Raw genomic sequence first — 16,481 nt, 5'->3', positions numbered from 1 at the left:
TCTGCTACATTAAAAGAAATCAAAACTGTCGAATTCAGACACATTAATTCAAAATTTAAGAACTGGTCTAGTGGCTAGCACAAGAGACTTTTGGCGCACGGCGCTCAGGTTAGATTACCAGTAGGAAAGTGTTGCAATTTTAATGCAATACGCTGGCTTGGATTCCGCCTTAAAATTTTCATCTCACATGCAGCCTTGGTGCTGAAATGGGACCAAAATATTTAAGAACGAGTATTTCTTTTTATCCCCCAACTCATGACCAGGTATTTCCCTAGTAACAGAGACAACTTGCAAACCGCTTGATGTAAGCTTGAATTGCAAGTGAGCGAAGCTTGCATCCAGCTTGATTGGAAAACGTGCAATAATACCGCAAGCTGGATTCCAGTAACGAAGTTATATGGGGGCAACCTTGCATTCAGTGTTGCATTCAAGCTTAACGCGAGCGTTTTACAAGTCAAATCAAGTCAACAGCAAATGAAAGGCCAGTGATGCTATGACGCTCTGCGAAGGGTCTAAAGCATCACTTGCACGTACAACAAAACGCAGATTGTATGAAAGCATGCATTCCAAGAGAAAGCATAGAAAGCCAAAAGCGAAGCACGCACCAGCTGACCGAAAGCTTTCTTGCTACTAGGGTCCGTATGGCTAAATTACGAGTTATATTGCAGTTAGCGTAAATGTATTTAATGATAATAATAATTGAAGTAGTAATTGACGAATCTTCTACCATTCGATTGGAATAGCATTTGTGTGTTTTTAAGTCTATTCCACGATAACCTTCGTAAAATTTATCCGATTTTGCTTAAACTTAGTATGCGCCTTCCTTCCTCTTGCAGAAATAAGCGTGTTGTTTACTTTGAGTGCTGTCCTCTGGGACACATGAACCTTCCCAAGAATACTGACCATCTTGGCTACATTTTAAAATGTCAAATCTCGAAATCTAGAATTCCAAAAATAATGTATCGAGCACAGCTCAAACGTTTAAATCTTTCTCTTACATTCCAATAGTATTACTGTTTTGTAATGTGCGTTATGTACTGCATGAAATTCACTAAAATAATATATACAAAACCAGGAGTTTGTCTACCTGTCTGTGTGTGTGTCTGTCTGTCTGTCTGTGTGCGGTTCGGAGACCTGACAAGTGGACGGAGAGTTACCAAATTTGGGTCACGGGTGGCTTGGTCCGGACCCCAGATCAAACCGAAGCGTTATTTTTTTTTTAGTTTTGAACCAGGGGAGTCTTAGAGGGACGTTTACCGGGACATGTGACAGTAGTATAAAATGACCAATATTAGTGTCGAATCAATAGTTTTCGCGGTCACTGAGATGAATGGTGATACTCCCACCGGCGTTGAATTCCAAATACAGCCCAGATCGGCTGGGGGCCAGGGGCGTTTTTTTAAAATTCGAACCAGGGGGTGTCAGAGGGCGTTGACCGTTATATGTAAAAGTAGTAGAACAAGACCGATATATTTTTTCTATGTTCAATTTGTTTTCATAGATATGTTATCTGACCCCTGCGAAAAATGGGTATTTGAGCTAGAATAAATAAAATAAAAAGATTAGAAGGTTGACAGAACATATATCATACATAAGGAAAGTAAATACATTACCTTCTACTTACTATGTTTATTTAGATTTTTTCAGCATTGGATTACATCTCAGCACTTACACTGTAAACTTTTTTGATGAAAACTTTGAAACACACTTCTTTACAAAGTACATTGGAATGACTGAACTTGTAGCAAGTGTCCAAATAACTAGCATATCGGTTTCAGACAACGACTCTAACAGAAACGTAACGATCATTTGCACATGATATAGTGACAAAAATTACTAACAACAAAGCTCAAGGAATAATACAAGACTGCTAACTCCGTACAAGCATAGAAGAAAACCATTAAAATAAATTTTCAATTTAAGCACGTATATACACGTAATCTACGCACCACAGAGAATCTGGCACTCCATATATTTACGTTATTAGCACTCAAAGTAAAGGTATGCATGGGCTCGGGCCTAGAAAATATATATCACTTCAGGCCCAGGCCGGGCTCGGGCCGTAAATTTTTAAATATACAACCATATTTCTCGGGCCTTTTCGGGCCTAACTTTCTAAATATACTGCACAACGATACATCACCATTCTCTCAAGAGAACTTTCAAAGCACAAATGCAAAATTAAATCGTTAAGTGCTGTAAATAAAAATACAATTTTCCGTTAATTATTAAGTTTCTGTAATTCGAGCTTACTTGATTATCACACGAGGTCGGGCCGAGCTCGGGCCTAAATGCTGAAACATATTTCGGACTCGGTTCGGGCCTTACATTGTAATTAACGGGCCGGGATGATAAATTCTGGACTGTGTAGACTTCAAAATGTTAGAAATGCCGTCTATCAGGCATAAGGAAGGTAAAAAGTAGGTTAAATTCATCCCTTGTTGCAACTGTATACATAAACGTGGAAGACTATTTTCCAATGAAAATGAAATGAAATCTTCCAGTTTACGTCCTACGCTTATGCCCGTTAGGGTAAGGGAGGCGATGATTAAGGCAAGTGAATAATAATGAAAGAATTCGTGGAATTAGACGTGGGAGGAAACGGTATATCCCCGAAAAAATCCACGGACATAATGTTGTTCCAAGGTAACTTTTAAAAAAGTCATTCGGTTCTTATACAATGTTATGTATAATTACTGCGACACTTTAAAGTAATCCGTTGTGCTTGGGATTAAAATCTGTCACGACTGAGCAGTGAATTTAGCGCTCTGATGCGGTATGGAATACCGCTACCCCTCAGATTAAAAAAAACGTATTATTCATCCTTCATAAAAGAAAATATTACATTTTCATCAAATGTAGGGTATTATTTTTGATGTTTCACAACCAACCTCACTACTTGGATTTAAATACAATCCAGAACAAGAAAGTGAATCTTTACTGCCGCCATTTTTATATATGGGGGCGAGCGGGCCATACTACAAGCTACTACGTCTACGTAGTACTGAACGAGTATTATTCTGCACCGGAAAAGACGATAACTAATTGCAAAATACTTTCACCTATATTTACAGAAAAAAATGGTAGAACAAGATTATTTTTTTTAAAAGAAAGAGTACCGATGAAGTGTAAGATCAAAATTTTCATGTTACATCAATCACATCCCTGTTAAACAAGTATACTTTTATTATGAAAGTGTACAAATATATATTGGATTAGGAAGTTTTGGAAGGATTCTCGACCTGGTAGACACCCGCGGGTACGCCCCTGATTAGAACTCGCTTAGCAGCCGCTCTCTTCTGAAGTTTTACATAAAAATCGTATGATAGCCTTAGTAGAAAAATAAAATTTTGCTGAATATAGTCCTCTTTTCTGATAATATCCAATTAGCTGAATTACTTGTAGTGAAAATGGGCCAGATATGACAAATCACGTTCTGCTCAATTTTATGTAACATATTTTTATGCATTTATTAAAAACACTCTGGTTTCTATAGACCATTACGTGTGTTTAGTTACAGATCATTTGAAATTAGTAAGACAAATGATAGCTTACTTCAACAATGCATAAAATCACTATTAATAATAATAATAATAATAATAATAATAATAATAATAATAATAATAATAATAATAATAATAATAATAATAATAATGTATCCACTCAATCGAAAAGATGTAATAGCTTTTTCAGGCCAGCGATTATGATTGAGTTTTTTTCCTGTGTTTTCCTCATTCACACCAGGTAAACGCCGGGATGCTACCCAACGTAATTGTCCCAGGCCGCGTCCTTCTTTTCCCATTCATTTCTTCCTCTCGAATTCCCCGGTCAATGTGATCGCCAAGGAACGTTATATCTCATATGTGTGTGACGGGCTAACATGGCTGTAGATGCCGAAAGCCCAGAAATCTAATTCCTAATCCAAATATTAATAAAGTACTTGTCGAAATGTATACATCGAAATGCAAATAGGAATTGATTTTGAATTTGATAAAATATCATTGCAACTTTATTTATTATTTCATAAATACTTGAGAGAGCCAAATTTAATGACGTCATTGGTAAAATTTATATTTATTGGTTGATTTGAAGTTTAGTATCCATTTCAGCACCGAGACTATGCGAGACGTGGATATACAACTTAAAGTAGGATCGAAAAAATACATTATCTCATAAGGGAAATCGAACGTCGGCCTACGCCTTTGATGGCACGTAAAATTTGTATTGTAATGTAATGAAATCTTTCAGTTTATGTCCCACTATTATCCCTTTTAGGCTAAGGGAGACGATGATTAAGGCAAGTGAAGTTGATGTAAAATTGTTGAAATAAGAATGTGGAAGGAAAGGGGAGTACACGAGAAAACTCATGGACACGATGTTCCCCACCACAATCTTACTTGGCCGGAGATCGAACCAGGGACCCCACACACCAGAACTACCACTGAGCAGCCGTGCCCCTTGCGTAACGTATGTATGTATCTGTGTAAGTGTTCAATTTGTATGTGTTGTTACACATTATTACTTTGGCCAGAAAATTAACTTCAAATGGGTCTAGGTCAAAACTCCCACAGCCAAAACTCCCACACTCAAGAAATATCAAAACGCCTAGAGAATCGGTCATAACTTCCACACAAATGGCCAAAACACCCACACATAGCAACGGTCACAATCCCCACATAAATGGACAAAACTCCCACACAAATGGACAAAACTCCCACACAAATGGACAAAACTCCCACACATAGCAACGGTCACAATCCCCACATAAATGGACAAAACTCCCACACAAATGGACAAAACTCCCACACGTAGAAATTGTCACCACCGCCACACAAATGGACGAAACTCCCACACAATCGGACAAATCTCCCACAGTTTGAAATGATGCTGGTTGCACGTCTTGTAAGTTTCACACGCTGAAAATAATAAAAAGAAGTACAAGGGTGCTTTGATCGTCCATGCATTTGGGAGATTTGTCCATTTCTGTGGGAATTATAACCGATTTTGTAATCGTTTTGACATTTCTTGAGTGTGGGAGTTTTGGCTGGGGGTGTTCTGTCCATTTGTGTGGCGGTTGTGACAGTTGCTATGTGTGGGAGTTTTGTCAGTTTGTGTGGGAGTTATGACCGTTGGGGATTATGACCTCTTACCTGTGTGGGAGTTTTGGCTGTGGGAGTTATAACTGGTTCGAGGATTTGGAAGATTTATCCATTCGTCTGGGAGTTATGACCGTTTGTGTGGGCATTTTTGACATTTTTTGGCTGTGGGAGTTTTGACCTGCTCCCCTTCAAATTCCTTCGAATTTCGACGTTATTGTTGAAAATTCAAAAACGAATATGATAGTTATACAATATTGTCATGTGGAGCCATTCATGTCGAGTCAGAAACTTAAAATCGACCATCTTTGACTTTTGACCGTATTTATGTCCGATAAAACATTTATGGTGTAATGTGGGTTGCCTATCATGCAGGCAAAATACAGCTTTGCTACTTGGGTTTTCCTCAGTTTTCACGAATTTGCACCACATGTATCAAACCATGGTCAAAATATATTATAGGCGGGTTAGTGCTACTTTTATGGTGGAAGATAGAAGGGGCACTAACACATAAAGAAAAATAGTTGAATTCGAATATTTTCGACACGTTTGTCGCTAGAAATTCGAATTGAGAAATAAATTGTTTCTTGTTTCCTGTAAGCCCCTTCGAGCAAAGTATATTCATTCTTTGTTTCACTAACTCAAGTCGTTTCCGAGATATGAACAATTTCTGATTCTCGAATTTTCAACTATGACTTCGAAATTCGAAGGAATTTGAAGTTGATTTTTTCGTCGAAGTTATCTTTGAACATGAGGTACTTTTTTGTATAGATGTCACAGTAATCTGTGTAAGGGCACTTTTTGCCCCCTTATCCGGCTATACGATTTCAGAAGCAAGTTAATTGTCATTTTAGTTTTTTTTTTTTTTTAATTAGAAATCTCTCTAACGAAGCCTTACTGTAGATAAGAAAATATCAACGAATATTTTATTATACGCAACTTAAATATAATTAAAGTTTGATAACTTAGTCTAACATTGAGAGTAAGAGTATTCTTTATTCAGAAAGATTTGAAGTAATTTTGGTGAATAACATGTATCCTAGTGCTGTGTGTGACGTTATATTAGTAGCAAACTATTAGTTTTCACTTCCCACAAAATGACTACTTGTTTTTACCGTAGCCGTTACAGTTATGGTGACCAACCGTCCCGTAAATACGGGATTGTCCCGTTTTTTCACTAACATTCCCAGTGTCCCGATAAAATCTCCCGGGACACCAAAATGTCCCGTATTTACATTGGGTACAAAAAAAACTTGCCAATGTCCTAATTTATATTATTTCTAAGCTATGTGATTACATTTGAATATGTCTAATTACTGAGCAACATCATTAAGATGTTTGCAATGGTGAATGTGGTGACTGCACTGTTTCCCCTCCCAGACCTCCCCACTCCAAAACTTCCACTCCGCAGACGACTGTGCAAGGGTCTGAAAACCTTATGAAGAACAAATGTAACCTGTTTTTGCTCTCGAGCTCTTTCGTGCTAAGCGGTTAGCGTACGCGCCTTTGGGGTGGAAGACCCAGGTTTGATTCCGGGAGGGAGCTTATGTGGTTCGGGTTCCACGTTAGTCAGTAGGTCCCGTCTCATATAGCCTCGTTGCTGAAAGGAACGTTAAACTCAAAATTAACTCAACTCAACTGATTTTGCTCTCTGTTTTGGACGATGGAAGATTGAGACGCTGTCATCAGTACAGTCCAGTGTTTGCGCGATTGGGCTAGACAATAATTGACAATAATCCTTAATCCTTTAAGTGAAGCATATCTATAGTGTATCCATAACCAGCGTAGTATCTTCCACCACGGAATTAAGAAAATTGAAAGGAAGTGCAAAAACAAGTGTTATTGAGGTCAATGATGTATTGGAAGGAATGCTTAAAGCTATGTCTAAAATAAAAGAGGGACAGTTTTTATCATTTAATGTAAAATCAGTTCTTAAAAGGAATGAAATTACGGAACAAGACAAAATCAACTTCAAAAATGAAGTTAATGTGTTTTATGAAACCTGCATTTAATATCTTAGGAAATGGAGTGTATCGTTTTCTACTTTTTCAATATTTAAATGGATGTTGTTGAAGCACATCCCTAGTTTTGGACAGGTTGAAGATAGTGTTGCTTACTTCAAGGAGACAGGCATTGAAATAAATGATTCTTTGTTTTTCGATCAAATGACTTCATTTAAGAATTTGTTAATAATATCCGTGTAATGTTTGTTAATATCCGTGTAACGTGGGTTCCTGTCACCACGGCATGGCGCGCCCTCAGGTTGCGGATCGAGGAGAAGGCCTCTAGATATAGAGGTTAGCTGCGAATATACTGAATAAGTAGTCGCGGACAGACGACTAGGAGTGGTCCTCCAGCTTGGGGGTTTGGGTAAGGCTAACACCCTCATCCTGGAAAAAAAAGGTACTTGTTCAGAAACATTCACAAAAGCCTCGGACAAGGACTGATAACTTGGCACGACATCAGCAAAAAAAAAAAAAAAAAAATGGACATGAGATTTGGAACATGGAATATTAGAAGTCTTTATATGGCAGGCGCGTTAAAATCTGTAACGAGTGAGTTAGAGAAATACAGGATGGACTTTTTTTTCGAGAAAGACAAGAAGAAGATGCAGATAAAATTATTTACTTTTACATGTAGGAACTATCACAGTTATCCTTCCCGCTCCATCTCTCCATTCTTTTAAGTTCGTTCTGGTAATACTATTGGAGCATTCTCAATTGGTTTCTTCTGTGATTCTCTCCATACGCAGTAGCGTGATTCTCCAATATCACAACGTATCCAATCATCCTTTCTCTTAGTTTCAAGAGCTCTTTCGTGTCTAAGCGGTTAGAGTACGCGCCTTTGGCGTGGGAGACCCGGTTTCGATTCCTCGCGGGAGCTCATGTGGATCGGATTTCACATTAATCAGTAGGTCCCATCTCATATAGCCTCGCTGCTGAACTGAACGCTAAAGTCAAAATCAACTCAACTCTCTTAGATTTTTTTTTTGCTGCGTACTTCTTATTTCTCTTACTATTTCTGTCTCACACTCACCATTTAAAACCTTACTCTCGCATCTAGTTTTAAACTTTTTCCTTATAGCACCACATTATGAACACTTGCATTTTCTGTTCCCCATTTTTTCTTACGTTAGAGTCCAACCTTCACATCCATACAGTGTCACACTCAACTTACATGTTTCAACCATTTTTCTCGAATGATTTAACACTGATTGGTAATTCATGTTTAGGCCATTAGTGATGTCAGGGCTGCTTATATTCTGGTCTTGCTCGACTTTTGTCAGAATATGATCTGGTTTTGCTGCAGTTGGTCGCACACTGCGAGGAGCATTATAAACATTGAAGTATTCAAAATGGAAACAATTAAACCGCCCTTTGGCTGTTGTTTTCGATAACTTATCTTACCTATGAATAGCTCAAATTTCTTCATGTACCTGCAACCATTTACACCTTGTTTCGAAACAAAATTGTAAAATCTGGTGCGAATTTGCAGAAAGTTTACCTATTTTCTCGGAGCAATATATTATGTCTGATTTATAAGAAACCCAACCACATTTTACCCCACTACTAGGTTCAACTCTCAGCTTTCGAATAACATTAGGCCTGATCCACTGCGATTCATATGCTGTGAGATTTGAGACATTAACACATCTAAATACTTTGCATGAGATGCTCAATACTAGTTGGACTTCCTGATATTTTTTCTCACACTTGTAAGATATACTTTACGATAGTAAGAATACAAATGTTTGCTATAATCGTAGATATGAATAACGTTATAAAGCATATGGTTGAAAATTATGTTAGGGTTTAATATACGTATTTGTGCATGCATGTAGTCATCCATATAAGCGTACGCCGTTCTATACACGAGGTGTAACCAAAAAGTACGGTGAATACTTTTATTAGAAACAAAGTAATAATCTTACACGGAATTTGATTTAATCTCTTTCAACGAACTGTCCTTCGCTAGCAATGCGCTTATCCCAACGTTGAATCCATGACTGGATGCATTTCTTGACGGCTTCTTTCGGAAAGGCGTTCAGCTGCTTTGTGGTGGCACTCTCAGTGTTAGGAATAGTGTCAAAGCGTTTTTCTTTAAACATGGTTTTAATTTTGGGGAAGAGCCAGAAGTCACTCGATACTAAATCTGATGAGTAAGGAGCATATGGACAGAAAGGAACACCGCCCAGAAACTCGCAGATCAAAAGCAAAATGTGGCACGGCGCGTTTCCTTGATGAAGAAGGAAGTCATTTGCCCATTTAATCTGCAGTTAAATTGCTTTTCACGGACCCATACAAGATGTTTAGTTCTTCCAAAAGCTCTCGAATAGTCATTCACCTCTTTGAGCAAATCATTTGTGTCAGTTTTTGCACATTTTCGTCTGTTTTTGACATCGAATTACGTCTCGATCATTGCTCGTATTTAACCGTTCCTTGAATCACTCGTACGACTCGTAAACAGTCCACAATGCTACCGCTTCATCACCATACACTAATTTTAACATTTCATGAAATTCTTTGACCCTTTTTTGCAACTTAGAAACAGATACTCTTGACATGCTCTCACTCTTCTGTCTCTGGAAGTCAACTAACTCGTCCCAACACGTTCAAACTCGACACTGACTGTATCAAAGGTTTAGGCTACCGGGCTTACTAGTTGAAATGAATAGATAGGACGTCGATAGATGGAACTGTGCAACTACATTCACTAAACTTCCTTATCACATCTTTCTACTTAACATTTGTTAAAAAAAGTTAGTTTCTTTTGTACATGATTATGCATATACTTTGGGAAATATTTGGTCATGATACTTCAACTACTTTTTTCATGTATGTTTACTTTTCAAGAAACTGGCCATGCACTTTTGTTTCAGAAGCGTTACATTATTATTCGAAAATTGAACTACAGAAAAGAGCTTCCAATCTTCTTGAAAATATGGCTTTTAAAATATATGTAGGTGGCAAGTTATTTTTTTTCAACAAGAAAGTTAAATGATTAGTATATAACTGGAATTTTATATGCCACTGCCATTTTATATGCTGTGAGTAAATACGTATAATATATAGGTATATAAATTGATTAAATATGTGTAAACTTGAATCTACTCTTTCTTGAAAAGCATGAAATACGAACACAGTAATCAAATATAATTAAGTTTATTTTCCACTATTCTATCCTTTTTGTAATAAGTTCATAAATAGTATACCAAGGAGGGTCAACCAGATCCGGAGCCCCCTCAAAAAAAATACTTCCTAACTCAACATACTTTCTCAATAAAACTATACTTGTTTAACTGGGAAATGATAGATGTAACACTAACACATTTGATTGTGCACTTCATCTATACTTTTTTCTCTCATAAAACAATTTATCACTTTTTTTTCTGAAAACATGTGTGGAAGTATTTTACAATTACTTATCATCTATTTGGGTGCAGAATAAAACCCGTTCAATACTACATGCTTGTAGTATAGGATCCTTTCCAAAGCTTGGACCTTACAAACAAAAGAAACAAAATGTGGGTTCGCGCCTGTTACAAACTAATAGATAGTTGTCATAAATAGTACCAGTTTCATCAAACTGGCAAGTAAGTTGTGAAAAATAAAATAAAAACAATTATAATTCTAAGGGGGAAAAAGATACGTTGAAGATATATATAAGAAATAATGAATGAAATATTCATCGGAACGGAGAACGACTAATTCATACCTTAACAAATATGTAGTATGTTTATAAGAGGCGGTGTCAGGTGAGCGTGGGGCCTGGTGTCAATAATGATCCCACGGGGCCAGGGTACTCGTAAAAATCGCAATGTGCCTTTTTATCTACTTCTTGGACAAACCATGCTCAGAACTTGGAACCCTATAAGCGCAGGGCCTGGGGCTTTTGATGTTTACGGTTTATTCTCGCTTATACGATATACTGAAGTTATTTCTTGCACAGTGAGGTACCGAATTAACGGAAGCGCATTATCACTGAGAGTAGTGAAAATGTTTGTAGTTACACTACTGATGCCGGCCATTGTTGAGGTGGGTGATCTTCCTTCTTATTAATTTAATTCCCAGACTTTAGGAGAAAATCTCTAATCTCCAACAAAACACACACAATATTTTATAAACATTTGAGTGTAATTAATAAATATTCAGGAAAAAATATATGTTATATAAAATGGAGAGAATGCTCTCCCTTACTGTTGGATCTTTCAACTCATATGATTGAGAGACTGAATATCTCCTCTCCAAAAAATAGATCATATTTGATAAAAATATATCTTTCACGCAAACTATCATAGAAGTTTTATTTAAATAATTAGGAGAGGGATATTAATAGAGTCCTAATGTTTGATTGACTTAAACTGCAAACATAGGAATTATGTGAAAACCTCACTAAACACATGCATCATATCGTGTTATAAACGAATAATATTTTCAAAATTATAATAAAATTTATTTAGAAAAAAAAAACTAGGACAGTGGCGGATCTAGAACGCAGTTTGTAGTACTAGAACCTCAACTATTATTTTTGAAAGTTTATAACAAGCGTTGCCTTTTATTTTTTATTTGAACATGTTTGAAACACTAAATATAGTTTCAGTTGTAGTTTTTCTATTATGCAATGTGTAAAACAATATTTGAGGTTCACAACGTCAACGTCAGACCTAGGCATAATATTCATCGGGGGAGAGTTAAGTTGGAAACTTCTGGATCCATGGAAAATTGTAAATTCAGGATACACCCATCATAGTCTGGGTTCTGGCTGTCCCTCACAGTTTTTATCTTCTAGATCCGCCACTGTCTGGGAGGAAAGTTTACTCTATCATTCTCGACTTATTTTAAATCCAAGTAGAGAGAATGAATGTGAAATCTCAAAAATATACGCCATATTCCACGAGAATCATATTATGTGTAATATTTTTAGATGAGGGGATAAGGGAGTAATCCACACCACATTAGTAGGCTAAATTATCCGTTTAGCGTTTAGTCATTTCAATCCCAAGCACATAGGATTACGGAAAACAGTTAACGAAAATATACATATTTTATCGAAACCGAATTACTTTTGTATAGGTTATCCTGGACATTAAGAAATGATTGGGGGGGGGGGGGAACCACTACAATATTCTTTACTGATTTCAGCCCATGCAGAATGAATTATTGTGAGGACGTCGTAAAGAAAATGTATGGCACATTGCATTAAAATCGAACAAATGTAACCGAAATTTTCGTGAAACTTTTCTTTAATTGGAGGGAGGTGAGTAATCAGTACCACAGAAAAGGGCTAAATGTATCGCTCATTCTCGTCTGATTTTAATCCCAGACATTGTGATTATGGGAAACAATGTAAAAAACTACATATTGTATGAAATCCGAATGAATTATAGAAAAAGTAACGTGGAACTCTAAAAGAACTCAGGTTAGGGTATGGGAGGGTAACTGTACTACTTTGTTATTTAGTGATTTTAGCACCGTGTTGAGGGAATGATTGGTAAGTCTTAAAAGAAAATTTACATGTTACACCAAAATCAATATTTTTAAAACGAAAATTATCGTGGAACATATTGTTTGTAATTAGATGGTGAATTCACCTTTCATTGTTCGTAGATTTTAACCCTAAGTTGTGGAGTTATTCCCAATACCATAAGTAAAATACTCATAGATTTGTTATAATAGAAAAATAGAATATATTGCATGCATACATTAAAAATTGCAAAGTTGGGTTGATTTTACCCTCTTTTATCTCTATTGTGCAAGATGAATTGAAATCCCAAAAACAGAATTAATTTGACAACTGGAGGAAAGGCACATACCAAGTTTAATCAAAATTGGATGTGTTACGAGAGTTATCGTGGAACGGATCGATGAGCAGACACACAAATCCTAATCGAGACGAATAGTACAAACTTTGCTAACGATCGTTCTAATCTAATATAAATAAAATAAAGAGTTCGTTTGTTGGTCTGTGTGTCTGTGTGCGACCTGGGTACCAGACGAGTGGACCAAGAGTTACCAAACTTTCGGCACGGCTATCTTGGTCCAGGCCGCAGGCCAAACAAAAGAGCTTTTTCCAAAATTCGAAACACGACGGTCAGGGAGTGTTTTCCGGGTCATGTAAAAGTAGTAGAAAATGAACGATATTAGTGTCGAATCCATAGTTTTCGCGGTCGCTGAGATCAATGGTGAAACCGATCACATTAACTTCCAAATTCACCCATTCGGCTGGAGGCCGAGTGTCACCGGGGGAGAGAGATACCGAGACATGTAAAGATAATACCAAAATGACCGATATTAGTGTGAAATCCATAGTTTACACGGTTGCTGAGATGAATGGTGATTCTCCCACACGCGTTGACTTCCAAATACAGTCCCATCGGCTGGTAGCCAGAGGCGTTTTTTCTTTCCAAATATCAACCAGTGTGTCTCAGGGAGCGTTTATTTGGATATGAAAAAGTAGTAGAAAATGACCGATATTTTTTTCCTTTCGATATTCAGTTTGTTTATATAGATACTTTATCTGACCCATGCGAAGAATGAGTATTTCAGCTTATCATCTATAACCCCCCAGTTTAGTGGGCAGATTAGGATTAGGATTTAGATTTCTGGGCTGTCAGCATCTAAGGCCATTCAACCCGTCACGTTTTGAGGAATAACGTCCCTCGGCGAGCACAGTATCCGAAGAAAGGGAAGGAAAGAAGCGGCCTGGGACCTATAAGTTAGGCACCACCCCGGCATTTATCTGAGCGAATAAGGAAAACCCAGAAAAACCTCATTCAGGGTGGCTGGCAAGAAAAAGCGTTTTAAGCTTTTTCGACCGAGCGGCCCCACCGGATATCGAACCCGGGACCGCTCGCACCGAAGGCGAGAGTGTTAGCGACTATGCTACTAGGAGCCACGGGTTTAGTAGACAGATGAATAGTTACATGTTTCCTTTTGAATGTTATAAAAGAACGCACAAATTAGTTGTTTGTTTCTTTCTTTCTTATTTTCTTTCTTTCTTTTTTCTTTTTTTTATGCTTCGTAATCGCAAACATGAATTTAAAATTTCAAACATTGTTTGAGTAGGGCTCAACACTGCCTTGGTGAGAATGACAATGTAAAATAAACAAGCGAGTTTCATCCTACAGTGTGAAACCACGGTAGACTTCCAAACTAAGGGAATTCAATGCTCAAACTTCAAGTAATACATCTGTAACTGCTGGCTGCAATAGATTAATGAGATTAAAGATAGAACCTGTTTCTCGGACAGCGGAATCCATATTGTTACTCTCTGTGCCTTACTGATTTTGTTCTACTGTGATAGAGGTTGAAACCGCAGATCGTTAATTTGAACCAATTCTGGATGGACTGGATGCTTAAGGAAGAAGATAGAACATATTCTTAGGAAAATGAATCAATTGCAAAAAGACCTGTATCTCGATATTGCTTACGTTTTTGCTCTATGAAAATCAGTATTGAAGCCAAAAGTAATAATAAATATCAACCACTTTCGCTTTTGGTAGAGTGTTGTGGGTTGTGACAATACGCTATCATTAGACACTGAATTGATTGCAGGCAACCGTTTGACACCATTTATTACCATTCATGTTCTATGACGATAAGCGTTGAAGCCGGAAATGGGTAATTTGAACCACTTCTTGTTTTAATAGAAGGGTAACGAAGAAGATGAAACCTATCCTTGGAAAAAACTGCATATCTCTTCCCGTTTTTGATCTGTGGAAATCAGTGTTGAAACCAGAAGTAGCAGTAAATATCAACTACTTTCGATTTTGGTAGAACGTTCATGATAGACATGGTACGATGGCGAATCATAAAGTAAGTTACAGTAGCTCGCCTCGAGAGCACGCTATGTGTTGTGACTCTGGCCAATGGGGGCAAGCTACAGTAACTGCTGACACGTCCGAGAGGAAGGTTTGTGTGGTCTCCTGTCGTGTTGTGTGTGCAGAGCGGGTTGAGTTCAATGGCGAGTCAATTGTGTGTTCACTCCAAATTGTAGATGCATGCAATGATCAGATTTCTATGGGCTAAACGACTCCATTCCACGGACATTTATCTTGAAATAACTGCTGTGTATGGTGAGCGTGCAATATGTCGTTCAGGCATTGTAAAATGGTGTAAGCAATTTGACTCCGGACGCAAGGATCTCACGAACGAATATCGCGAAGGCAGGCCCGCAACGTCCAGTACCGTTGCAAATGTTGACTGTGTGCATAAGATCATTAGAGAGAATCGGCGTATAACATTGCAGAAAATTGCCAGCCTGCTGAACATTTCGTATGACAGTGTGTTCTCCATTGTTCACGAACACCTTGGATTTCGTAAACTGTATCAAAGAAGGGTTCCACGTCTGTTCACTGATGTTCACAAGGGACAACGTTTCCAATTATCTCTGCCATTTTTGCAACGGTATTCTGGGGAGGGCGTGTAGTTTCTTCGAATCATCACAAAGGATGAAACGTGGGTCCATCACTTCACCCCCGTATCAAAGTGAACGTCGATGGAATGGGTGCTCACCACATTATCACCACAAAAGTAAGCCAAGGTTCAACCTTCACCAAGAAAAGTGGCGACATTGATCTTTGACATTGAGGGTGTAGTGACGTGAAGTTTATGCCGCAAGGCACGACAATCAACGCGGCTTCGTATTGTCAAACTTTGCACCGGTTGCGTAAGGCAATTAAAGAAAAGCGGCAGGGAAATTGAGCGCCGGTGTGATTTTATTGCACGATAACGCAACACCTCACACGGCTCACCAATTGTCCAAACTGCTGAAACGATTCAAGTGGGAGGTGTGGCAACATCCTCCATACAGTCCAGACTTAGCGCCATGTGATTATAATTTGTTTTGTAAGCTTAAAATGGATCTCGGTGGACGACGATTCCAAAACGATGAGGAGGTGAAAGCAGCTGTCTCCAGGTGGGTATATAGCGCTGGAGGTGATTTCTATGCATCCAGAATCGAAAAGTTGGTTGACCGTTACGGGAAATGTTTACATTCTCTTGGTGACTATGTGGAAAAGTGAACGTACAATGTGATTGTAATCGCCGTGTTGCCAAAGTGTAGGTGGTTTCATTTATGATCATAACTTGGAAGTGTAACTTACTTTTTGATTAACTCCCGTATATTGTCTTGAGAAGCTAAATTGTCTACAAGAAACCGCTTCTTGGTATTTATTACAGTTTTTGTTCTACGAAGATAAATGTTGAAAACTAAAAATGACTAATTTGAACGACTTCTGGTTTCAACTGATAATTAACAGAGGCGAACGAACCTTTTCCTTGGACGGTGAATCGATTGAAAGAAAAAGCATTTCGATCAGTGGCGGATCTAAACGGTAAAAACTGGGCGGGGGACAACGGACCTCAGACTATGACAGATATATTA

This window comes from Thermobia domestica, chromosome 17, assembly GCF_964235325.1.
Source record: "Thermobia domestica chromosome 17, izTheDome1.hap1.1, whole genome shotgun sequence".
NCBI lineage: Eukaryota > Metazoa > Arthropoda > Insecta > Zygentoma > Lepismatidae > Thermobia > Thermobia domestica.
The sequence above is the reverse complement of the archived record's forward strand: the minus strand, read 5'-3'. Positions refer to the sequence as shown.